This window comes from Tachypleus tridentatus, chromosome 5, assembly GCF_004210375.1.
Source record: "Tachypleus tridentatus isolate NWPU-2018 chromosome 5, ASM421037v1, whole genome shotgun sequence".
Classification (NCBI taxonomy): Eukaryota; Metazoa; Arthropoda; class Merostomata; order Xiphosura; family Limulidae; genus Tachypleus; species Tachypleus tridentatus.
In genome coordinates this window covers 13,113,922-13,139,111 of record NC_134829.1, presented here as the reverse complement: position 1 = coordinate 13,139,111, position 25,190 = coordinate 13,113,922, and the positions used below count along the sequence as shown (strand labels likewise).

Below are 25,190 nucleotides of genomic sequence, written 5' to 3'. Positions count from 1 at the left end.
TACTAGAGCAAGGCAGTGAATACTACAAAACGGGTAATTTTACAGAATTATGAAAAAATTACTAGCATTGTTTACAACCCATGTAATTTCCATTATTAACTACAAGGGAAAAGTCTATACATTGAAGTTTCTGGAGCCATTTTGCTCTTTGACCCTCTGCATTTCAAAAATCGCCAACCATTTCAATGCTGCATGATCTATTCAAAGGTAGAAATTTAACATCATGCAATGCCCTGAACAAACCCATGGAAATAATGATACATTATCCTGAAGACAAAGTATTAACAAAAGACTGGACGCCGAATATGGTGTGTACCGGTAGTGAGTGCAAACCTCAATTCAGATAAGAGATGGAGCTTTGAATCAGCTTTACCTGCAGAAGTGCATCAGATTCTTGGAAAAATAATAAAAAAAAAACAGGGCAACATCTCTTCATCCATCTTCTGATGGCATAATGGATGGACAAAATCAGACACTTAAATGGATTGGCCATTTATGTGGATAAATATCAGAAAACGACCAACCAACTTAAGAGTCACTGATCTGCAGTACATGATGATAAACGCACACTTATCACCAATGCTTAGGAGAGAGCTTAACGCGTCAGTGGACCTTCTTCTATACTCACATTTGAAGAATGATTACTCATACTCATTACTTATACTAAATATACAGAAACCAAGATTAGGAGAGAGCTTAACGCGTCAGTGGACCTTCTTCTATACTCACATTTGAAGAATGATTACTCATACTTATTACTTATACTAAATATACAGAAACCAAGATTAGGAGAGAGCTTAACGCGTCAGTGGACCTTCTTCTATACTCACATTTGAAGAATGATTACTCATACTTATTACTTATACTAAATATACAGAAACCAAGATTAGAGAGAGCTTAACGCGTCAGTGGACCTTCTTCTATACTCACATTTGAAGAATGATTACTCATACTTATTACTTATACTAAATATACAGAAACCAAGATTAGAGAGAGCTTAACGCGTCAGTGGACCTTCTTCTATACTCACATTTGAAGAATTATTACTCATACTCATTACTTATACTAAATATACAGAAACCAAGATTAGGAGAGAGCTTAACGCGTCAGTGGACCTTCTTCTATACTCACATTTGAAGAATGATTACTCATACTCATTACTTATACTAAATATACAGAAACCAAGATTAGGAGAGAGCTTAACGCGTCAGTGGACCTTCTTCTATACTCACATTTGAAGAATGATTACTCATACTCATTACTTATACTAAATATACAGAAACCAAGATTAGGAGAGAGCTTAACGCGTCAGTGGACCTTCTTCTATACTCACATTTGAAGAATGATTACTCATACTCATTACTTATACTAAATATACAGAAACCAAGATTAGGAGAGAGCTTAACGCGTCAGTGGACCTTCTTCTAGACTCACATTTGAAGAATGATTACTCATACTCATTACTTATACTAAATATACAGAAACCAAGATTAGGAGAGAGCTTAACGCGTCAGTGGACCTTCTTCTATACTCACATTTGAAGAATGATTACTCATACTTATTACTTATACTAAATATACAGAAACCAAGATTAGGAGAGAGCTTAACGCGTCAGTGGACCTTCTTCTATACTCACATTTGAAGAATGATTACTCATACTCATTACTTATACTAAATATACAGAAACCAAGATTAGGAGAGAGCTTAACGCGTCAGTGGACCTTCTTCTATACTCACATTTGAAGAATGATTACTCATACTCATTACTTATACTAAATATACAGAAACCAAGATTAGGAGAGAGCTTAACGCGTCAGTGGACCTTCTTCTATACTCACATTTGAAGAATGATTACTCATACTCATTACTTATACTAAATATACAGAAACCAAGATTAGGAGAGAGCTTAACGCGTCAGTGGACCTTCTTCTATACTCACATTTGAAGAATGATTACTCATACTCATTACTTATACTAAATATACAGAAACCAAGATTAGGAGAGAGCTTAACGCGTCAGTGGACCTTCTTCTATACTCACATTTGAAGAATGATTACTCATACTCATTACTTATACTAAATATACAGAAACCAAGATTAGAGAGAGCTTAACGCGTCAGTGGACCTTCTTCTATACTCACATTTGAAGAATGATTACTCATACTCATTACTTATACTAAATATACAGAAACCAAGATTAGAGAGAGCTTAACGCGTCAGTGGACCTTCTTCTATACTCACATTTGAAGAATGATTACTCATACTCATTACTTATACTAAATATACAGAAACCAAGATTAGAGAGAGCTTAACGCGTCAGTGGACCTTCTTCTATACTCACATTTGAAGAATGATTACTCATACTCATTACTTATACTAAATATACAGAAACCAAGATTAGAGAGAGCTTAACGCGTCAGTGGACCTTCTTCTATACTCACATTTGAAGAATGATTACTCATACTTATTACTTATACTAAATATACAGAAACCAAGATTAGGAGAGAGCTTAACGCGTCAGTGGACCTTCTTCTATACTCACATTTGAAGAATGATTACTCATACTCATTACTTATACTAAATATACAGAAACCAAGATTAGAGAGAGCTTAACGCGTCAGTGGACCTTCTTCTATACTCACATTTGAAGAATGATTACTCATACTTATTACTTATACTAAATATACAGAAACCAAGATTAGGAGAGAGCTTAACGCGTCAGTGGACCTTCTTCTATACTCACATTTGAAGAATGATTACTCATACTTATTACTTATACTAAATATACAGAAACCAAGATTAGAGAGAGCTTAACGCGTCAGTGGACCTTCTTCTATACTCACATTTGAAGAATGATTACTCATACTTATTACTTATACTAAATATACAGAAACCAAGATTAGGAGAGAGCTTAACGCGTCAGTGGACCTTCTTCTATACTCACATTTGAAGAATGATTACTCATACTTATTACTTATACTAAATATACAGAAACCAAGATTAGGAGAGAGCTTAACGCGTCAGTGGACCTTCTTCTATACTCACATTTGAAGAATGATTACTCATACTTATTACTTATACTAAATATACAGAAACCAAGATTAGGAGAGAGCTTAACGCGTCAGTGGACCTTCTTCTATACTCACATTTGAAGAATGATTACTCATACTTATTACTTATACTAAATATACAGAAACCAAGATTAGGAGAGAGCTTAACGCGTCAGTGGACCTTCTTCTATACTCACATTTGAAGAATGATTACTCATACTTATTACTTATACTAAATATACAGAAACCAAGATTAGAGAGAGCTTAACGCGTCAGTGGACCTTCTTCTATACTCACATTTGAAGAATGATTACTCATACTTATTACTTATACTAAATATACAGAAACCAAGATTAGAGAGAGCTTAACGCGTCAGTGGACCTTCTTCTATACTCACATTTGAAGAATGATTACTCATACTTATTACTTATACTAAATATACAGAAACCAAGATTAGAGAGAGCTTAACGCGTCAGTGGACCTTCTTCTATACTCACATTTGAAGAATGATTACTCATACTTATTACTTATACTAAATATACAGAAACCAAGATTAGAGAGAGCTTAACGCGTCAGTGGACCTTCTTCTATACTCACATTTGAAGAATGATTACTCATACTTATTACTTATACTAAATATACAGAAACCAAGATTAGGAGAGAGCTTAACGCGTCAGTGGACCTTCTTCTATACTCACATTTGAAGAATGATTACTCATACTCATTACTTATACTAAATATACAGAAACCAAGATTAGGAGAGAGCTTAACGCGTCAGTGGACCTTCTTCTATACTCACATTTGAAGAATGATTACTCATACTTATTACTTATACTAAATATACAGAAACCAAGATTAGGAGAGAGCTTAACGCGTCAGTGGACCTTCTTCTATACTCACATTTGAAGAATGATTACTCATACTCATTACTTATACTAAATATACAGAAACCAAGATTAGAGAGAGCTTAACGCGTCAGTGGACCTTCTTCTATACTCACATTTGAAGAATGATTACTCATACTTATTACTTATACTAAATATACAGAAACCAAGATTAGGAGAGAGCTTAACGCGTCAGTGGACCTTCTTCTATACTCACATTTGAAGAATGATTACTCATACTTATTACTTATACTAAATATAGAGAAACCAAGAAACATCACTGATGTCATACATGAAATTTGAGTTTGTTATTAAGTACAAAGCTACACGAAGGGCTATCTGTACTCTGCCCACCACGGGTATCGAAACCAGGTTTCTAGAAATGTAATTACGCAGACATATCAATGTGTCACTGGTTTTATGCTGTCCTAAAAAGAATCAATGACGTTGTTTACAGAATCCAGAAGAACAAGCAAATCCAAAAGTTAACCATCATTATTGTCTTTAAACATACGTCAGTGAGAGATAAGTCATGTATTTAATTTCGGATAATATTTTGCTAGTAGGAAGTGAATTTGCTGTCTAAGGGTCCTTGTAAAGACCACTTACAGATGATCACAAAGCAGAGCTGCCAATGGATTAGCTTGCCAACCTACGTAAGAAGGATTCTCAAAGTTAAACAACAAAGTGACGATAAGAGACAAAAGGAGTCATGCCATCCGAGTACCTTAATCTCCAGAAAATAAAACAGTCAAAAACCTTGATGACGAATAGTTAAACATGCTGTTTTATTTCCGTATTAATACTTTTCAAGGGGTTCGCAATCCAAGAATGAGGTAATCTGCGAGATACATTAACATTTTAATTTCAATTTGTTTTCGAGACAGCTTTTCATGATTTAAATCATGATACACGAAAGTTAAGCTTCTTCTATTACATAAAAAAATAATTCTAAATAAACACCACAATCAATTAATTGAGTTAAATATTTATTCAGTGAGACTATCCATCTATTCGTTAGTGATTGTTCTTGTAAAGGTAGTTGATAAGAATATGTTGCATTAGTCATCGATCGGAGAAGATTTGGCAAGCAAGTTTATTTGTAAGTGAGGGATACATATATTGAAACACTAAAGTTAGACAGGTATAATTAGCAGATAGTAAATTTTATTGAAGAATGTAGTTTTGGTTTGTTTGGAATTAAGCACAAAGGTACATAATGCACTGTGCGTGTTTTGCCCACCATGGGTATTTAAACCCGATTTCTAATGGTGCGAGTCAACAGACATACCGCTGGGAAGCTTACTGAAGAAATGAAAGAAGTTTATCATGATTGTGTGGATTGGACTCTTAGATTATTTGATAAAAATAAATCAAAAGAACCGCCTAACGACAGTACACATAATAACTATGTAGCAGAGGAACATAATTATACTGAATTTAACAAAAAGCAATACAATCAACCAGTGTTCGTGAAGGTTTTAAAAGAAACAATATTATATTACGAGCAAACAACTGTAATTACAAATATAGTAATTACAGGTAGAATTTATAAAACTGAGATAAATATTACTTTCAGTTTGTTTTTTTTTGTTAACTCCTAGTAAGCATGAAGTTAAACAATGGGCGATCTGTGCTCTGCTCACCACTGGTATTGAAGCCCAGCTTCTAGAGGTACAAATCCTCAAACATACCACGGCGCCACAGAACTAATGACAAGCGGAAATACAGCCAGTCAACAGTACCCTACCACCACTCTTATAATACACCCACAAGTTAGTGGAGGTAGATGGGTTAAAACCCGGCTCACCAGGTCCAAAATCCAGAACTGTAACTCAAGATCAACTCGCACCAAGTCATAAGAATCTTGTGCAATCTTATTGTACAAAACTATGTTGCATAACTTAAAGTCAAACTTGTACATGTAACTCGCTAAAATATCATGCAAATATGCAAGTCGGACCAATCAACGATTTTCACAAAAAAGTCTTACTTCAAATGAAAATTATTCATTTTGTAAAAGTAAAAACGGAAAGAAACTTTTTTAATATTTCCTAAAAGGCACCGATCAAAAAGCAAAGCGATAGCAATGTTCTATACATCAATTTATGGTGAAGAAATTGTTCTGTTACGTTTACAACAACCTCCCATGGCGAAATTTCAGATTTTTATATAGCCGAGGTAGGAAAATACAGATAAGTCTACAGAATGGCTATTTGGTTAAAAATAAACTCATGTTTATGAGTTGCAAAAAAGGATTTCTCAATACGTTTTAATTGTTATTTTTCAAGGCTCCCCTTTTTCTTACAATTATTTGTTTCCTTATTGTTGTTAAACATGAGGCAGCGTAATCAGCTATCTGTGCTCTACCCACCTCGAAAATCGAAACTCTGATTTTAACGTTATAACTCCATAGATATACATATGTATTTTTTATTCTTACGAACTTGCACTGAACTGTGGATTTCACACACAAACAACAAAAAAAGAGAGTATAAATTTGTAAAACGTTCTCACGCATGTCCTCAAAACAATCTATTAAGACAGATCTCAATGCCGATTTTAATAGACAAGCATTACTCCACTAAATGACTACTAACAGAAAACAAAGTAATAATCTACACGAAGTCAAAATATATTCTATAAGATAGTTTTAAAGTTACTACAATCCGCATAATACCACCAATACCCTTAGAAATCGAGGAGGAATATATAATCACAGAAGATGCAGGAAAGGAAGGAGCCAATCACCACAAGGTGCTGTTATGTGGTTACAACAAAGTTTATTGATTGGTAAATAATTTGTTGGAAGGAAAGGAGCTAGTTACTACAACGTGTTGTTGTGTGGTTACTACAAGGTGATTTATTTATTGGTACATTAACTGTTAGAAAAAAAAACTGTAAAGCCAGAATGGAAATTTGAGTTACCACGATAATAATGATCTTCTGAGGGTGTTATAGGGGAAGAAATATACAACCACAATTTACAAGAGTGTAGAAATAATGGTGATTATTGGGGACCACGTTCAGTACAAATAATACCATACCTCAGATGATCGTTACCGTCAGAAACAACGGGGCGTGCTGTTGGTCCCAACTTCTGGGGCGGTAAGATCTTTCTCTTGCTCTCTCTATACAGTCTGACAAACACACCTATAGGGTTGTAGCGTATCCAGGCTCGCTAGTGGCGCCGCTATATCTCCAGAATCGTATTTCTGGAGGAGTCGTACAATATCTCCTGCTGATTACCGGTTGCCATTTAAGGCATCAGAACGGCGCAACTTCTTAAGTTGCTTCATAGCGATTCCTACGCAGCTCGTGAGATAGACCCTACATTCGTGAACCCTCCTCGACGTGAACAGATGAGAACTTTCACACTTGCTTGAGGTTCAGTGGTTTATGATACTAGCCTGTCCAAACCTACAGATTATTCACAAAAATATTCTTGATTCTTTCAGTTCTGTATGCAAATATAAACGATTATGCGAATGTAAACGCCAAAGAAGTCCCGAAAATGTTTTCATAAAAAGGTAGATTTGTTACTTGAAAAAACAATTAAATATTTATTTCAAATTGTTATCGTAAATGTTGATTATAACGTAGTAGTTTACTTCAGCTTCAATTCAGATAGAAAAAGTTTATAAAGCTGACCATAAACTGCATGTTTGATCTCGACTTACTAAACAGTCACCAAAAGAAACAACCTAATAAAGAAGTGGGACGTCTTTCTAAATAAGCGGCTTCTGATGACGGCCTTACAGCGATTTCAAGAATCTTCTCAGGTTTTTAATATTTCACAATGTTGTAAACCTAGTACAGAAGTAAAGATCCAAGTTGTTCTTAAAAAAACAAAAACTTTCGCCACATTCGAATGTTCAGTTCCAGCTTGTAATTACATAACTAAAAAAAAACAATCAAGGAAGTTAACGACAGTAGAGCTGAACTGCTAACTTTGTAATTTCGCTACGTGGTTGTGGCACTCACTTTTTTAAAAAGGATATTTCTATTGTAACAAACTTTTATAAACAAGTATACGCAAGAAATCTTAAGAGGAAATTGACATTTGGTGAAAAATTACACATACTCAGAAACTGAACAATAAAAGTACCATCGACACACGAAGCCCTATAAAGACGAGTCATCGGTTACTACGCTTCGTAAATCAAACATTTAAAACAATCCTCAGTCGGTATGCAAAGTATCTTGATTAAACTTTCGTTTTTTGTAAATACCCCAAATTAGAATAAATATATTGGTGAAATAAGATAATATAAAAGATTTACAAATTAGACTATTACCTTTGCACCTAATTAACTAGGGTGCTGATAATAAAGTCCAACAGTTTCTGTTGATTGATACATGGAGAAATGAGTGGCAATAATGTTCATGACAGCTTTGTTGTTTAGTTGGGAAAGCATTTTTATATACTGATTTGCTTCTTACTAGGATACAGTGGTATTATTTTATATAAATTGTGAAAGTAATTAATAGGAATAATATGTCTTTGCATTACTCAACTGTCAGACGGTGAAAATATTTATACAGGGGAGCAAGAAAGTCCGAAATGTGTGACCAAGTTAAAAACCTGGAGATACTCTCAAAGGTTACGATAATTGAAAATTTGGTTAAGCGTGATTAGAGGAAAACTGATCTAGAAGTTGTATTTTAGCTATGTTTTGTGTGCCGAGTGTGGGCCGTGCGTATAAACGATTGAAATTTATTACTCATCAGGTACTCTACTAGCTTAACCACAAAGGAAAATTATTTTAGACAGAATTAGAGTAACTCGATCTACGAAACCTTGGGTGTGGTTAAATATGTCACTCAAAAGGGTTTGACCTCCCGAGCCCAAAACTGTAATTAGATCTCAAATCGGTAAAAGATGACGGAGCTATGAGCTAAACGTTTGTACTTAGACTCGGAGCCATTCTACAAGCTGCTATGCTACGGCTAAAAGGTTATTAGTGCGACAAATCGAACACTCGGGGAGAAGTAATTGCTAAGTTGTTTTGCTGTAAAAAATTAAAACAGAAAGACGCAGGGTTTTCTCGATAGCTCAAATTGTAAGATGTAGTCAATCCTTTGTCGCATCAACCTTCAGTTATATGAACAACTTTGTGTCTGTTAAATTCCAGCTACAAAGAAACGTTTTTGTTAACCTTTAGGTACATCAACATTGCTACACAACTGACTTTTAGTCTCTATACGTACGAACAATCGGTCGTTAGCCCATAGCCATGATTACGAACTAGTTGTTAGTGTATACACACAAGAACAACTGGTTCTATCCACCAGGTGAAGGATGTTACTTTCTAGCTACATCAAAAATTTGTTGTTGCTATACGTACAGCAGTTATTTAGTCTCCAGCCACATGAACAACAGGTTGTTAGTTTATGCACGGTATTTATTTATTATTATTATTATTATGAAGAACCTATATTTATATAGAAGTTCAAGAATGCGCAGCACTGATGTTGATAATTCATACTTCTAAAAGTCCATCAGACAAACTGTTTAAAATGCTTAAAGTAAAGCTGAAGTTCAGTTCTTCATTTGATTCACCATTTCTTAATTAAGAATGGTAGACTAATTAAATGCAAGTTTTTTTAAATTGTATTCATCGTAGTGTATTAATTTATATAGAAATTGAAGAATATGTAGCACTCGTTACACAAATTTATTCATCTAAATTAAGTAACATTATTACGCTAAACACACAAATAGTTGCATAATAGGGAACAAACAAGCAAAAGATTATGATTTATAACAAACTGTAGCAACACTAAACCCATACAAAGAGAGCAAGCTGAGCAAAGTGAAACAAACAGCAGACTAAGATTTGTAAGCAAACTCTCCTCTCCTTATATTAAAACTGGTACAAACATAGAGGCAGGTCCAACCTAACAAGTTTAGTTTGTCCAAATTATATTTTCATATAAGCTAACACAACATACAATTCAGTAACAAGTATTTTTTTTGTTAGAGGATTTTGATCCAGTTAAAAAAACAAAATACAACCTAATCAACGACCTCAAAGTTTCGATGAATTAGTATGCTAATAAATAAAACAAATTTCAAAGTGTTTCAGTAACCAGAGCTACATTGGAAATTTAATGCAGTTCAGAAGTCAGTGTTGTTCATAGGTTATGTAGAGGCTGAATATGTTATACATCTTTTGAAGCATATCACGTCTGGTCATGCTCTGTTCGAGAACCGTGAATCTTGATAATAGCTCTACATCGTAGTTTCCATTGGAAAAAACTCAACCTTATGGCATTCATGCCAAAGTTAACCCATCCTTTTCATAAAGTAATTTAGTGTACGAAGATGACAGTTTCCCAGCGTAGTTTGAACAGTATGATTACACAGAAATTCACAGGTGCAGCATCTGTCGACCAGACCAGTATACATTTTTATGGAGTAGTATGTACACCCATTTAATTCTTCAGCTGGTGTAGGCATGTTATGATGGAACAAATGTTATAGATAAAACTCCATACATATGCTCAAACTAATTTTTCAAAATGAAGATCCATCTTGGTTATGATGTGTACTGTTCTAGCGTGGAACTCTCTCTCACTGTTGCCTAAGGCATGTAGATTGCTTTTATTATTGATCTTCGTGTTACAATATGTCACTCTTTGCTCAGAATGGCTCCGATTTGACTTGTAAGTCTTTTTTTTCGGAAGGTCATGGGGCCCCACGCTGATTAATTTCTTGTAAATTCCCAATCAAAACACATTTTTCGATCTTAGCATATAAATAATTTGCGTATGAAAAAGAATTAATACATATTTCAACGTTATATATGAGTACGTAGTTTCACATTTAGCATGCAGAAGTCATTTGTAGGTGGGTATATAGTTAAATATTTGTAAGAATCCAGTGTTTTATACCGTGAGAAAATTTAAGGAACTCTTTTAGAATACAAGTAGTGTTGGAGAAACCAATGTTGTATTTGGTGAGAAAGTTTAAAGCACTTGTTTAGAGTGCAGTAATTTAGTTTAACAGGTGTCACTATTTCAGACATTAAGTTGAATTGTCATTATTTGACAATAAAAGTTAGTTAAAAACTTTTATATTTACATTGTTTAAGGAATTAGTGGGTTGAACAACTCAATCTCACGTTTTAGATTTTATTAGAGCACGTTTAATTTATAACAATTAATCCTAACGTAAGCACAATGGTAGAATTCCGAACTCGCAACACCCCTTTCTTCTGGTCTACTAATTAAGGATAATCTTGTTATGTGTGCTTATCGCTACAAATAATCAACAGACCAATGATGCTAAAATAAGGTGTTTCTTCTAAGCTGGGTTTCGAACAGTAACAGTAGGAATGTAATAATGCAATCTGGAATGATATGCAAAAGAGTAAAATACGCAACCTGCCTACAAGAGGGTTGCAATGAATAAATAAGTTACCTGATTATAAGGTAATGTTATTGCATCTTATCGTGTTTTGAACTAATTTGTTTCAGAAAGGGGTTGTTTACCGTTGGTCATGTTTATTTGATAGATTTCATCTAGCCACAGAAACCCAGGATACTGTTGTGCTGGGCATTCCCATGTACTAATGTTACTGAACTTTCAGTTGAATCCCGAGTTAGCTTGGTAGTGGAGAAATAAAAACAGTGCATATGACAGAAGTTGTTGTTTTGTTTTGTCACCGTCTCCATCATGGGTATATAATTCTGAATTTGAATATTATAAATATTCAAGCTTGTCACTTAAATAACAAAATTATATTAATTAAATGAAAAGCATGTTTTATGACATCAAATGTTGTCCCTATGATTAAAAGGCATATTCTTTAACTTCGATATAATGGACTAGATCAGGGGTCACCAAACTACGGCTCGCGGGCCGGATACGGCCCTCGAGGTCATTTTGTCCGGCCCACCAGCAGCTAGCCGCTTGGAAATGAAAAGTGATATTTCATCAAATGTCCGACTGTCATAACAAAATAAATCACACCGTTGGTCGCTTTAAGCTGGCAAACACAAGACGTTATGATAAAAAGAAACAATGCTGTCACGCGCATTTTTAACCAACAGGAAGATTCTTCTTTCGTCCTTGCTGACCGTTTATTCATATCGAGGCACGTATCTATGAAAGCATTAGGATTTCGAAAACAAGTACAGACTTAACCCTCGTCCTATCGACTCGTCTTGTAAATTCAGCGGCCTAGGGTTACCGCTTCAGCAAGCTCATTTCTCTTAGTAGTCGGGTTATGCGCTTTTCGTAACTCGTTCTCAGGTAAGTGTCATGGCAAACGTATGTTTCAATACATTTTGTTTGTGCGTTCTTGGACCAGTACAATACGTTCTGTGTTTTTCATTTTCAGATCCTGTTTCTTTTCACCCATCGTTATGGCTGCTTTTGTTTGTTTGTTTGTTTTGGAATTTCGCACAAAGCTACTCGAGGGCTATCTGTGCTAGCCGTCCCTAATTTAGCAGTGTAAGACTAGAGGGAAGGCAGTTAGTCATCACCACCCACCGCCAACTCTTGGGCTACTCTTTTACCAACGAATAGTGGGATTGACCGTCACATTATACGCCCCCACGGCTGGGAGGGCGAGCATGTTTAGCGCGACGCGGGCACGAACCCGCGACCCTCGGATTACGAGTCGCACGCCTTACGCGCTTGGCCATGCCAGACCCATGGCTGCTTTTAAAAGAAAAAAGTGAACTTTGAGCGTCGTGCTTTCAATGAAGAATGGGGAGAAAAGTACATCTTTGTGGAAACAAAGAACCAGAAAGCTACTTGTGTGATATGCACCGAAAGTGTTGCCGTTTTGAAAGAGTACAATCTTTAACGTCATTATGAAACAAATCATCTATCAACATATTTGAAATTTTCAGGAAAGTTCCGTTCTGAGAAATTTGAATCCATGAAACGTGTTTTTGAATCTCAAAAGAATCTCTTCCCGAGAAGGTTTGCTGAAAATGAATGTCACTTGTACAAGTTACAAAATAGTTCATAGGATGGCAGAGCGAGGAAAACCTTTTACTGACGGCAACTTCATCAAAGAGTGTATGATGGAAGCAGCAAATGAGTGGTGTCCTGAAAAAGCCAATTTCTTTGAAAATATCAATCTTTCAGCAACTTCAGTTGTACGGAGAGCAGAAGAACTTGGAGAGAACATCGCATTACAGATACGCCAAAAAGCTGGAGACTTCCTATGGTATTCTCTGGCACCGGATGAATCTACTGATCTCTCGAGTACGTCACAACATCTCGTGTTCATTCGTGGAGTTAACTTGGACTTTCAGACCACGAAAGATTTGGCATCAGTTTGCAGCATGCACGGAAGAACAACTGGAGAAGACATTTTCATGGAAGTGCATAAAACTTTGTAAGACTATAACCTTCAGTGGAATCAGCTTAGAGGTGTAACAGTTGATGTAGGAAAAAACATGGCTGGAGTAAAGAAGGGTTTGGTTGGGCTGACCAGGAAACCGTTGGAAGATCAACTCCCAAGCGCTTTGTTCATACACTGCATCATACATCAGCAAGCACTCTGTGGAAAAGACTTAGATATTTCTTGCGTACTGAAACCAGTCATTTCTGCAGTGAACTTCATTCGGGTTCATGCACTTAATCATCGCCAGTTCAAGGCGTTTCTTAAAGAAATTGATTCGGGTTTCTCTGACTTGCCTTATCACACGGCGGTGAGGTGGCTCAGCTGCGGTAAAGTCTTGTCTCGTTTTTATAAGCTGTGAAGAGAAATAGATATATTTCTTATCGAGAAATATAGAGTCGATCCACTTCTGTCGGATCCAACCTGGTTGTCAAAATTATCATTTTTGGTTTCCATCACATCCCACATGAATGAATTGAACTTGAAACTTCAGGGGAAGAATAACCTTGTCTGTGATCTCTATAGAATCATTAAAGGATTTCGGGGAAAGCTGTCATTGTTTGAAGCACATTTGGAAGAAGGAAACATCTCTCATTTTCAGTGTTTCAATGAGTTTCATGCTTGAATCACAGAAGATGTCAACCTGGAGTTTCAGAAAGATTATTGGTAATTTAAATAAGCATTTTTAGGGAGATTTTTGGATCTCGACAGAATCGAAAGTAACATTCTCCTTTTTCAGAATCCTTTTGATTGTGTCAGTGATGACGTGCCAGTGGAACTTCAGCTGGAGGTAATCGATTTGCAAGGAAATGATTTGTTGAAAGCAAAACACAGAGAGGGGCAACTTATTGAATTTTACAGCTGCATACCTAAAAATGATTTTCCAAAGCTGAAGCAGTTCGCATCTGGTATGGCATCAGTGTTCGGAACAACTTATGTTTGTGAACAAGCATTTTCAAAAATGAAGTATGTGAAGTCGGTACATCGATCAAGGTTGACTGATGAACATTTGAAAGCAATTCTAATGATTGGATGCAGCAATTCAAAACCGAACATTGAAGATATTTTGAAAGCCAAGCACCAATTTCATAAATCTCACTAATTTTTTTGCGGCTTAGTGAAATTCAGATATGTACTCACTATATGCGATGTGACAATTGTTTTTGCTAATGTCACCTTCTTTGATAACCTTTTGGCAAATAAAAATGTTGGTTGTTTTTTGTGTGTGTGTGTGTGTGTGTGTGTGTGTGTGTGTGTGTGTGTGTGTGTGTGTGTGCTGCATGCTACTCCTACATGGCTAATGTGGCATCCTAAACTTAGTGTTAAGTCTTTTACAGAGAGCTTTCGTTCTAGCTTATGAGTATTGAACATAATGATCATGCGGCCTGCGCTTCTCATTCCCCAAGTGATGTGGCCCCTGTGAAAAAAGTTTGGTGACCTCTGGACTGGACTGTCCTCTGTCAGCCATAACGAGTTTGTTTGTCTTTTTTTCTCTCGAAATCTAGTTTTTTTTCAATTTTTTACGGTTTACACATTCATGTACGTACACATGGGAATTTACTAAGGTGTTTGTCTCAAAGTCAATTTGTCATTCCAGTGTAAAAGAACGAAATGGTTCTAGTTTAAAACAACTGTTAAATCATCAAAAACATTGTACAGGTTTTAGTTACAACATTTAAAACACGAGAGGTGGTACGGATTTCAGATGAAACGTTTAAATTACGACACTATTTATTTTAGGTGCAAGATTTAAAGCACTAGAGATGGTATTGGAGTAGAACAATTACATAATTATGATTGTTTTGAAAGATACGGGTAACAATAAATATCCGGTTCAATGTCTTCCCGTGTTTAATTTAAAAACACAAGACCGTTTTCATTTTTTTCACGAAAAATCACTAAATGCCTAATCATATAATTTTGGTCCTCCACGAAGTTTTGTGCGTTTGCTTTATCATGTTACACATGTTTAATGATAAGAGAAAAGTGAAAGCTTAGCAGTCAGAGTACTTTAAACATAAGAACATTATCCAAAAAGTTACGACTGAAGTAAAATCTTTACAGTCATCTCGATATACTAAAAGTGTGAAAAAAGAAAAAAAAACCCCGAGGGAAAGAGAAAGAGACCAAGAACAACTTTTATGTTTTTCACTTGACTTGCCCCAAACTGGGAGGGCGGCGGTGGGGGGGGACGTATGTGTACGACTAAATGAGCTTTCTTGTACGAGCTATTTTTAGTCGCCTGTAGAAAGGAGAAGTTCATAACAAACTGGCAAGGCGAACACTGGGAATGTTTGAAATTGCTGGCCCAGGCTAGTAATTTTTTTAATACTTTTCCTACATTTAGCCTCGTAGATTTAATGTTCCTTGAATGTTATACCTTTTGGAAATCCTCCGTACTAATGTACTTAGAGTTATTTAGTTTCTGCCAGTGTAATAACAACTGATTACAAAGTTTTCTGTTGATTTACATGAGAAAGTATTGCTGAGCTAAGTAGTATGAACCATATTTTCTTTACTAAAAATTGCAAATATGATTTAGAAACCAGTTAAGACCATGCCACCATCAAATCCATTTGTTTTATTAGAATTCACGTAAAGCTACACGAACCTGTCTGTTCTAGCAATCACTAGTTATGTTGTGATGAACTAGACTCAGAGGGAAGGTGACTAGTTAACACAACCCACCGAATAATAATAATACTTGAGCGCCAATCTTATAACTTGACAGGTTTCCAAAGTGCAGAGCGATATGGAACCAGACATCGAAACTGGGCATTAAGTTGATTAAGATTAGATTTGAAATTAAAGGAGTCTGATGAATGAGCTGACTGATGTTACATATTTGGAGAATGCCCACGCTATGTATTTACCAAGATTGTAATTGAACGATTCATATGTGGACGTTATTGGTCGTAATGGACAATCTGGTTTATGAGGTTTGGGGATGCCGTATACATTTGTGGTGTGCGCGAGTTGGTCTTGCGTAGGTAGGAATAAAGTGTTCTTGAAATTATGTTGGTTTTTCATTTTTAGTAGTAATTTGTTTAGTTGCGTTTCGCGAGTCTTTGTTGGATTTGTGTGTATTGGTTTAAATTTGCTTGTGTCTGATAGAATATTTGTCATTTTTTGGATGTATTCATTCGTGTTCATTATGACTATAGCGTTTTCTTTATCTGATTTTAGAATTTTAATGTTTTTGTCTTATTTTAGGTTTTTAATGGAATTAATGTCTCTTTTTGTAAGGTTGTCTTTTAGTTTTCTGTTTTGTGAAATTATGTTGATATACAGCATCCACAAACCTCAAACCAGATTGTCCACTACGACCAATAATGTCCACATATGAATCATTTAATTACAATCTTGGTAAATACATAGCATGGGCATTCTCCAGATATGGAACTAGGGTTCAACAGTTCGACACGGCAAGCACTAGGCATCAAATATACGAGACCAAGCGTTTCCGGGTACTTGGTTAGGAGAGACTTGGGAAAGTCATATCAAATTAGATTTCATCCCTCAAGTACACGAAGTCGAATTATTAGTATTTTAAAACCCACTCATTAACTAACGCGTAAGAAGAAAACAAATTGATTTTAGCATGTATGGCACTGAATAAAAAGTTTAATTTTCAAGAACCGGATTTATTGTAAACGTAAACCGCGTTTGGTCCTTGTTATCTAATTAAAGCACTGGATGGAAACGGTTTATGAAATTTCCTAGAAATTCATTATCCTATCATATTTACCTAACAAATCCAAACTCGCTTTAACCACCACGTTAATATTTTGTTTTACAAGTCTTAATTTGTCTAATGTAACACCAGAATCACGGGGCAGCAAAAATAGGATTTCAAATCTATCTTTCGTGACCCGTAACTTCTAATATATTAGATATAAAAATAAAGTTTCAGAGAATCTTGTGTCATTGTATTACCAACAGATTGTTTGTTTGTTTTTTTACACACACTTCCGATACTGAATTGTCAATTGCAAAGAAAAAGAACGCTGGAAAAAAACACCAAGAAACCCATCTGCAATCAAATTTTTTTTTTTTAAATCACAAACTTTAGGGCTATTGTTCTAAAGCGTTGAGCAAGTAATGAAGTAAGTATTATCTTATGAAAGATAATAAATTTCCTTGCACGAAAACGATGAAAAGCATTCGTTGGGCGAATCAAAGCTGAACTAAACTAGTTGTTCATGCATTAACTCTCAGAAAGTCATGGCTTTTAATCTCTACAAAAACTGGTTTCATATAAAGAACGCTACTGTCAGTAAACACTGGAGTTGTACTTATTTCTGTGGAAACCAGATAATTAGTTGGAAAGAGTGGTTGACGTTCCCACGTTGTTGTTTTTATATTTAATACTTCACTATAAGCGTTGCTCAAAATTCAAACCATTTAGGCCTCTACCTCATCACCCCCTTCATTTTCTACTGTTATCTATTTACATTATATTACTTTCTAAACGCTAAAAACGTATAATCAGTGAAGGGGAAGGGGGAAAGTTCTCATCCAGTTTACTTGGGTCTGGAGGAGTTTAAGAGTTGTATTTGTGCTGTTGATTAAAGCAACGAAAGAAGTTAAAAACGAAAAACAAATACGCAATGTAAAGAGAAGTATATAATGCAGATCCCTAGGTAACAAACTAAAGCATCTTAATTTAATAGTTAAAGTTTAGACAAGCTACTAAAACAGTTGATTTAATGGCAAAGGCTTATTTAACGTATTAAAAACAAGTAATTTAAAGTGTTAGGTTTAGTTAAAATTAAACAGCTGACGTTTAAACAAGGTACTAAAACAGCTAAAGATAACGTGTAACATTATATATTATATTAAATTAGTTCACTGGTTAGAGCTGATTGAATGAGTAAAGATTGGTTAACATGATGAAAACACACGAATGGATGAACGGGTAGGGTTTAACGACAACTTTAACCTAAGTAGTCATACTATTATTTCAAGATTCTTTTCAATTTATTGTAAACGATTTTACTGTGTTAATAGAATAACATTTCCAAATAAACGATAAAAATGACTAGTATTAATTGATTATAGTAATGTATTTATACTTTACTCCTTATTTCTTTTATATCGGAACTATTCCTCTAAACCTAAAAAATCCACCGCCGATTTATTGATTGATTGATTTAGTGTTTTATGGCACAAAGCAGCGAGGCTATCTGCGCCAGACATTCGGCAAAAATGTAAAAAAAAAAATAAAAAAAAATAAATGTAGTAATAGACATAAATGGAACTGAAGGTAAAACAAAAAAGTATAAAACCAATGTTGACACCTAGTCTACAATGTTAAGATAGAAGGCAGAGTATAAGAAGTTGTAAGGTATTTACTCTAGCAAAAAGGTAATGATCATAACCCACCAGGAAGACTAACAGGTAAGTTCAAGAACCACCGTCAATCACCTGAAGTTGATCCACCGCCGAAAAGATAGGACACGATATTAAACACTGATCACACAGTTTTATGACCTGTCCATTGCTGAAGATATAGCTAGCGACATTAAACACTGAACATAAAACAATTTTATGTCACGTTGCAATATAAATGAATGTATGATAGTAAACTTCAGTTACATGAAGCTTGGGTGATGGTTGCTTTGTTTCATTAACACATAAGTCACACAAGCCATTTTCCTTTTGTATTAATTAAATAAAACATGGCTACTGCAAACGAAACAACTTTCGTATAACACCTTTTATTAGAGGTCATTAGTTTCAGACGAGTACTTGTTTGTTATGTAGCACTATGTTAAAGAATAAACTGTCAGTGATATGCCCCCACCGAGTATAGAAGCTCGATATTTAGCATTACAAGCCCTCAGACTACCTGCTTAGCCACCACGAACTCAAGAGATTTTTGTTGTTATTTTTACGTTAATATATATTTCATGAAAGTGCAAACGTCACTAAACATAATAATGTAATAGAATACAAACGTACATCACATCGCGCTTCGACCAAACCGTTGCGTTGCTTTAAGATTTATTAATTTTATATGCATTAAAATATCGCCATTCTTCTTACTGGTCAAGATTTCAGTATTTTGGAATTGACCGTTACAGTTACAACACAACAACGGCTGAAAGAACGAGCATATTCGGCGATGAAATTCGTACGTTGCGAGTAGACTACCCTAGTACCAGGTTAAGCCCAGCTTATATCAAAACAAAGGAAATATGCTTCTTGTAAGTTTCGTTTATTCAGTAATTGAGTAGAATATTAAATCAATCTGCTTCGTCTACACTATTAAAGCTATAAATAAGGCAAAACAAATGTTCATCGTGTTCTGTCTAGGAATAGATTAATGTAGGCATTTAATGCAACATACTAGTACAAAAATTAAGAACCACTTATACATCTATAATATTTTTTATTCCTGCTAAACCTTATGCAAGTTCTCTTAAAATTATGTATTCTGGTAGATCTGCGGCAAGTTTACAAACTTAGAACGCTAAAATGGATTTTAGGTTCCAATTTTTGTGGAGGGCAGAGCACAGGCAGCCCATTCGGTATCAAATAAGTACAAAAATCAGAAAGTGATAAAATACAGATTTTTGGAAATAAGCCACCTTTAAAAAAAATTGCTGTATTCCATTTTCTTGGCGACACTTCGAGTTAACACTATTTTTCAAGGATGTCAGTTATTAACAACTACAGGAAAAGTTGTGTTAAACTGATCTCAAACACACTATACGTGCTGCTATCTATTTAAAATTATTCATATCGGGCTTGGAACTAATTCTGTTAAAAACTGAATATATTGTCATGTGTTTAATACCATTCATAGAAACCTAGAAACAAGGCTTATTATATACAATAGAGCCATCTGTTGAGAATAATTTAATTTAATCTGGAAACATGACCTACAATACTGCAATTTTTTAAAACACTGGTTCTTTTTAAATCTTGTAAACTAGGACTTGCCATGACTATATTCTAAACGACTATTTCCTAAACGCATTACAGACCCAGAATGAAAGAAACTCGTTTAATTTTTTTCTCTGATGAAGAGTTCTCAATCAAATAATCCTTTTTATTTTACTTTAATAATACTTTAATCTATTTGAAACCAAGTCTGAACACAGACACAATGTAGACCCAAGATACAAGAAGCACATTTCACTTTATCAGAAGACTGGATTAATTTTCTAATTTCTATAGTTCCGTTTATTTACTCTTATTGACAATAAGCAGCCTACTTTAACCCAAGGATATACTATACACACACACATAGAAAAGGAAGTATGAATGTAAAATTATCAGGTTAACCGAGTTGTAAACTAGCGATGGTACAGAATATAATAAAACTTATCTGTCTAGGCAAAAATTACAAACTTGAAAGTCATTAGGAAAATAAAAAATAGCGAAATGAATATTAACATTTGCCCATTAGCCAGCCCAGCATCTTCTAGTACTCAACCTAGGATGGCCAACAGGGGGTATTTCCACAAAGTTATTTTGATAGGACTAAAGAAATTAAAGCTCAGTACAACTTCTAAAAACAAAAAACTAAATCATAATGAAAATATATAATAAAAATCTATATGGATTATATAATACTAGTACTATACTGACATTATACAATATTTCTTCGTTGTGAAAATGGCATTTTCAATTTGAAAATAGCTACTTACGTTACCTTGTAACGTACATGCATCTGATTCAACACTGCATTTTTGGTCTTTAGTGTGCCAAGTGTCACAAAAACGGTAAAACTAATGAATTTACATGGGAGCTATTCCCCCTTTATGAAGGTAAGGATACTACTGTTCCAGTTTTTTTTTTAAATGTTTCATTGTCAAAGCAGCAATTGACTATCAAATCTCAGATTCAGCCAGTATGTCATATTGATTGTGATATCTTCAAATAACTTATCCCTTCATTTGACTTGTGGATTCAAGTTTGATTGTTGTACTTAAAGCCAAGAAACAAACATGAAATTAACTCAAAGTAAAATGATGTAACAATGAAACAAGCTTAATGTTCTAGATGTGGTTGTGAGTGTGATGCTTTGATGTTTTTTAAGTCAGGTAACAGTCTCATCTAGCTACTGGAACCTCGAAAATTGTGGCAAACATCATTTTGTTTAATGAAAAACTCCAAATCTCTGCAGAATGACTCACTTGTTGGGATTCACAAGAAGATGTGAAACTAGATCATGTGAAAAGTGTAAAGTTGTGTTGTTGAAAAGACTAATGTCATTTAAGTGAACTGTATAAAAACATACATATAAGAGAAGTTTAGACTTACAGTGACAGTGTAAACTCCACCTGGAACAGGTTGACCACCAAACAAAATGCAGATTGTATAATGTCCAGTTTCTTTCAGGGTGTAGTAAACAGAAAAAGTTCCATCTCCATTATCTTCTACCTCAACATCTACATCTCTTCTTATCTCTGATATACGTAAGATCCGGGCAAGTGATTGCTCCATTCCCTGCATGTTCTGTATTTATAGTAATACAATGCTCTTCCCCAGTGAAGATCCTTTCTAGTTTGCCCTCTAGTGGGAAAACGAGTAAAACACGTTAATGAAACGATCAACACCGAGTGAGAAAAAATCATAAGATATTGGTTCTTGAAAGGATCTACTGCTGGGAGCAATGTTTAAACAAGAAAAAAAAACTTGGTTCAAATGAATAAATAAAACAAACAAAATCATTTATTAAAACATCAGTTAATGACTTCAAAACTTTCTGGTGGGAATATTTTAGGTTACTTAATGAAGACATCTCATCTGTTCTTTCTGTTCATACTGAAATCCAGTATTTAACAGCTTATCAACGAACTTTGTTCAGAGTGGTACTGAAGAACTATTTCTAATGTGCTTTAACATTAATATGAGACAGTATAATGCAATAAAATCTGGTAGTACTGTGTCCGGGGTCACATAGTAAAATGTACTAACCTAGTCCAGTATTAAGTGTCATAATCACACAGCACTTGCATATTAACCAAGTTAAATATTTAGATTTGTAATAATTTTATTCATATACCAACATGGGCAAATAAGAAATATTGTTACTTATTAACCTACACCTGTATTATGACTAGTATCACTAAGTTTAATACAAATCGCATTCTTATACCATTCAGTAATGACATACTTAATGCTTTCAGTATTTCTAACCTGTAATTTGACATTTTTCAGCTTGACCAACTGGGTAGCTGTTGATCAGAAATGGAGAATTAGAGACTTCCCGACCACCGTAATAGATGGAAATGCGATACTGGCCTAGATCATCAGGTACATAGCTGACAGTGTATGTTCCATCATTTTTACTGTTAAGTTTACTTTTTCTTGGTTTACCATCTGGTCCCTAAAATAAAAATAGAAAATAAATTACAAGTAAATCAGTTAATTTTAAAATCTCTTAAATTCTCTAAAATGAGTTAGATTTTATTATTTTGAATGTTAGGTGGCAAAATCCACAGGAGGTTGGCTACTTTGCAAGAGAGAAAGAGTTCCATTATCAATGTTTTATTCACTTCCATCTTCAGTTTTGTTATATTTTATGATAACATAAGCAGCACAATACAATAAGTAATGATTATGATTCTGGTAAAATCTGTTAAAAACTAGCATTTTATTTCCATAGTCATTACTTCAAGAAAAATATCATTTCATTAAATATTTTATTCATTATCTTTTAACCAACTGAAATTTTTATGAACTTCATTTTGTAATACATAGAGAAGAATTATTTCTTTTCTTTGCCTTGTGTTGCTAGAGATAAAAATTACTTTCTCTATGACGTTGCTTTCTTCGAGAACAAAAATGTATCTTATTATAGATCATGCTTACAAGTCCAGCGATTTTCTCTCTGATAATTGCAAGTATTAACAAAGCCCCAATGTAGTTCTATAGCAAAAGGCTGCCATGCAAAGCACATTACTCCTCCTTGCAAGCTTACCATAATCAATAGACTTTATGATAGTTTCCCAGTGCTAGTTATAACAGTTTATCTGCATAAAAATTCATAGGTGTGTGCTCATATAAAACAGTATAAATAACCTGAAGTATGTAACAGGTGAATGAGAGGTTCGACTAAACATACCATGTTGAACCCATACCCTGTTGATCTCATTTCTGCACAAATCCAATGTTGGATATACAAACTGTTTAGTTTACTTGGGAATTTAATATTTAATTATTAGTTTTTATAACAAGAGTGTTAAAAGCTGTTTATTTAAAAAAATAATGGTCATTACAAGTTTTGGTATGTAACTTGCTAAGAGTTGTACATTGTAAATGCAGTTTAATTGCTGAATTAAGCTTTTGTAGTGTTGTTAATGTCATTCTACTCAAGCTTCTAAGTTTTTCTTATTTGTAATATTGTTACTACTAAAGGGCTACATAATTCTAGATACAGAGAGGAAATAAATAAGTTAGTTAAGTAAAAGTGAAGTTAAACTGTATAATTATTTAGTTTAGCTTTAACAGGCAATTTTCAAAGAAAATTTAAAAAGTTTATGTTGTAACAGAGATGGAGAAGATGAATTAATCTTGTCAATTAAGTTTAAGGTAACTAATTGAATCAAACTATTTAGATGTTTGACATGAAAGAAAATTATTCAAAGCTCTGTATAAAACTGTGGTAACCTATGGAGTAATGTAAGTGAATTTATCACTGATAATACTGATCAGAGTACAGGAGGATAATATATACTCTTGAAGCACGTTTTAAATTGATTGAACCCACCTGTGTGGATTTTGAAAGACAATTTAAAGTTCTGGACAGAACTTTGGTAACCAATATTGTAATTAATTCTTTTGCATACTTTTGACTTGTTGTGAATATATATTTTAAAAAGAAGTGGGTTGTGTACTGTCTGTTCATTATTGATATTTACCACCACTACGTCTTACATCTGCTGCAAAGAATCCAGCCCTAAAAACTATCTTTATACCCAACATTTTGCTTCACTGAGTGTCACCATGTACTTTTAATTAACCCTAGCTATGTGCCATTAATACAATTTTCTATAACTGGTCTTCCTTTCTGTATATGATGCGAGAGTTGCTTGTATACACAATTTGAATCACTTTTCTAAATAGAAATTTTTCTTGATTATGTGGCATAGTGTTGCCTAGAACAAATGACTGACTATCCGTTCTCACTGATCTTTATTACAAATTACAATTTACTGACCATGTTTGGGGTATGACTTGGAGTGCTAGGACCAAGTATGTTAAGCCATATTCATTGTTTCCAAATGCCATTATATGTATAAAAATAAGACTAGATTCTTTACAGAAAAAGTGGCTGCAACTTGTTGGTGATAAATTTCAGTAATAAACAGGCAATGCACAATTCATGCATTTTAAAATAATACATTCAGAACAAGTAAAACATATGTATAAAAACCCATTACACTATAGGTTATCATATTTGTAGCCATAGTTTTAAATAATTGTTTCCCCTTCCTCACAGTCTACACACAAGTGGGATCAATTACTTTAGAACTTTAGGCCTAGAACTTTCTACACTACAAGATGTTATGACATAGCAATACTCAATGAAACAATAAGAAATCCTTAGAAAAGTTTGAATGATATGACATCAATTCACAACAATTGAACTAAACAAATGATTCATAAACAATTACTTTAACACTCACACTTTATTACTACCTAAATCATACCTCTCATATAAAATTAATAAGAAAGTCACGTAGATCTAGTATTTAAGATATGTGTATTGTTAGATTCCCAGTTAGTACAAATATTTAAAATATGCCTGTGTGAATATTTTGTGCTGTGAGGGATTGTTATATACCCTTTCCACGAACGTAAAAACTTTTGGCAGCATCACACAAACAATGTTAATGCATAGTTCTTATTCATGTCATTCCACCACAACTTTAT

The 25,190-nt window shown here is 34.3% G+C and overlaps 1 pseudogene across 1 annotated transcript in view; it reads right to left on the bottom strand.

The window, feature by feature from the left end:
* The window catches only part of LOC143250551 (filamin-A-like), a 114,470-nt pseudogene that overhangs the window by 27,993 nt on the left and 61,287 nt on the right, over positions 1-25,190 (bottom strand). The window contains exons 22-23 of the transcript XR_013028240.1: positions 22,452-22,641; positions 21,573-21,824 (exon numbers count right to left, since the gene is read on the bottom strand). The product of XR_013028240.1 is annotated as a filamin-A-like (transcript). The remainder of the gene's footprint in view (positions 1-21,572; positions 21,825-22,451; positions 22,642-25,190) is intronic.